Source organism: Tenrec ecaudatus, chromosome 3 (assembly GCF_050624435.1).
Source record: "Tenrec ecaudatus isolate mTenEca1 chromosome 3, mTenEca1.hap1, whole genome shotgun sequence".
NCBI lineage: Eukaryota > Metazoa > Chordata > Mammalia > Afrosoricida > Tenrecidae > Tenrec > Tenrec ecaudatus.
The window spans coordinates 150,287,178-150,290,504 of NC_134532.1; positions in this window are offsets into that span (position 1 = coordinate 150,287,178).

Here is a 3,327-nt window from a genome sequence, read left to right on the forward strand (position 1 = left end):
GTTTGGAAAAATCACAATAAAATAGCTAACATTCACTGACTACTTATGACAATCCTGAAAACATTCTGAGTCAAATATTCCCTTTCTACAAATGACAAAATTAACAAACAAAAGCCAACAAACCAGGTTACCATCCAGTTGATTCTGACTCATACAGCCCCCACTAAAACCTTCCTCCTGGCTGGTGCTGAAGATTGGGGGGCATACTGTATGCCTGTGCATGTAATTTCCTAGCACAAAGCCCGAGTGCTATAGTTGTGTTGGACTGCGATCAGAAAGGTTGGCAATTTGAAAACATCAGCTGCTCCTCGGGGGAAGAAAAGGCTTTTTACTCCTGTACATAGTTATAATCTTGGAAACTCAAAGAGGCGGTTCTACCCTGATCCACTGGGTCACTATGAGTCAGCATCAATTCAATGGTGTTGAGTTTTTAGGGACTTTGTCTAAGGAGCTCTGGTGGCATAGTTGTAACATGTTGTGCTGCCAATCATTAGGTCAGCAGTTTGAAACCACCAGCCTGCTCAGCAGGAGAAAGATGGGGCTTTCTACTCCAGGAAAGAGTTAGAGTCTCAGATACTCACAGGGGTAGTTCTACCCTGTCCTATAGGGTCACTATGAGTTGGCATCTAGTGGATGGCAATGAGATTGGTTTGGTTTTGTGCCTTGTCTATGGTATGAGCATGAAGAATTAAAATGTATTATTATTACCACTGGAACTTAGTCAAGATCATAAATATAACAAGCAGAATGAATATGCCATTTGAGAATAACACAACCCTTCCAAAGGAGGAGTATTTAAAAATAAATCCAGAGGCTCATGGCAGATGGAGTTGAGGAAGAGCAGTAGCCCTCAATAAGGGATTGTGGCCTGTTCGGGGAGCGGCGAGCGTGATTGATGCCTGTAATCCGATGATTCTCTAATTGAAAGGAGTACTGAAGAAGGAGATATCAAGGAGAAATCACCTGCATCTCACTGCGGAGTATATTTCCTACCTGGCTGGCTTAGGCGTACTTACCAAGCATGGGGCAATGGAGCTTCCGGGTCAGTTTTGAGCAGGGAGGAAACCCAAGCAGGGTTGTCTACTGAAAAGGCAGATGTGGCCAGGGTGTGGGCAAGGCAGCTCCTGAGTCATCAGAATAGGGTTCCTGCCAGCTTCCAGGTGAGTGTAGGCTCCCTAATGAGCACATTCCTGACCAATTTTTGACCTGAAAACCCAATGTGACGATGGTTTACAGTACAACAGCACCGTCTAGAGGTGACTTGACGACTAACCCAACCCACTGCCATCTGGTACATTCAGACTCAGCATAAACAAACAAAACTCACTGCCATTGAGTCCACTCTGACTCATAGCTAGAGCAGGGAAGAACTGCCCCTGTGGCTTTCTGAGACTGTCACTCTTAGGGAGTAGAAAACCTTGCCTTTCTCCCATGGATTCTGGCTCACAGTGACCTGTAATTAGGGTTTTCTGAGACTGTCAAGAGTTGAGAGCAGACAGCCTCATCTTTTTCCTATGGAGCTGTTGGGGAGTTTCTTGAATTAGTACTGATGCCTAGACAGAGATATTTAGTACGAAAGGGTCTTAAAATCAAAGCAAGGCTGTAGATTTAAGGCCTACAGGATCCCTGTGCCGACAGCCAGAGGGACAAACGTGTTGAGGGAACATTCTCTCCATCCAGCGCGATGAGAGAAAGAAAATAGGGGCAGCGCCCAGTGCATTCCGTCTTCAAGAGAAGCCCTGAAGCTACACTTTTATAAAAAAGCACCTTGATATCTAAATGTGGGTTTGACTAAAACCCAGCATCGTTAAAGGCAAAGAAACCAGGTTGTTGGATGAATCATCCCTAGTTTCCCACTTCTTCCAACCAAGAAAGGAATACAGAAGTTATCTTCAGAGTCTAATCCATCACTTAATAGACTGAGGTAGTGTGGGCAGACTAGAGAAACAAAATTAATAGACACGAATATTTTGTAAGAGAGAGTTTTATATAAAGGGCAAGTGTACATTAAGAAAACATCCCAAACCAGTGCTGTCCAAGCCCACAAGTCCAACATTAACCCTTATGTCCGACACCAATCAACAAAGTCCTCCTCAGTCTCACAAAACACACTATCATGCCGACTGCAGGAGGAAAGCTGAGTCAGTGAAAGTGCAAGCATCTCAGCACTGGCAGGGGGTCTCCACACGGCTGCACCAGCACCTAGGGCTGCATTGGGGTAGGTTCATGTGACTTCTCCTTAGGGATGTCTTGCAGAAAAGGAGCCTTACTACCTGAGGCAAAGAACTGGCTAAAGCAGCTGCACCCTCGTTCGACCACCAGAGAACAAGAGACAAGACAGGTGAGGCTCACCAAGCCATTTATTTCTCCGTACTTCAATTAATCCCACATATGTTTATCAGCCAGGTTGACACAATAAAGCTTAACTATCACATAGGCCAATAGATCAGTATGAGGTACAAAATGCTGCATAAAAGTTTAATAATCACACAGAAAGATTAAAATACAGGGTTTTGTGTCTGCATCAATTTGAATATTAAAGTGTATGTATATTTTAATTTTTTTGTCCCCAAGATGGACCACCATTTACTATTTTTCTCTAGGGTAGGGCCGAGAGTGATGTGGTGGGATATGGTGAGAGGGTATTGATGAGATTTTACTGTTGATTGGAAATCACCTTGGATGCCACACTCATCATTCCATCTTTAAACTGCGACCTAGTAAAGTGAAAGGAGTCATAGCAAGACCGGATCCATGGACTAAGAGTATTCCTGAATGGCTTCCTCGGGCCTGTAATACGGGAATAAACCAGGATTCCTTTACAGTCCCAAGTCTCTCACAGACTCTGCGTTCCACTGGCAGACGCACTTGAGGCTTCATCTGGCCTCATTCTGATGGCAACCATCGCTTAACAATCTGCAGGTGCCAGGAGGAATTTTTGGTGCTTGCCCTATGATAAAGAATATCATTTTATATAGTTTAAAGAAACCATTTGACTTACAAGTAAATAATTTGGGTATATCTCTAAATTTACCAAGTAACCAACCCTCAGCACGGATATTTTCCATCAAATATTGGGAGTGTTATAATATAGAGCTGAGATGAGATGCTATGGCATCAGGAGCTGCCACTGAAAGTCAATGTGACCTTAAACAAGTGAATCGCAGTCTTTAAATTTCAGTTACACACTGGTATGTATTGGTAGAAGCAATGCAAATAATGCCCTTAAAACATCCTAAGGGCCCCAAATGGTATCTATATGACACTGTTGCTTGAACTTGATTTGTGAAATGACTTAAGCTTGAATTAATACCAGTTACCTAGAAG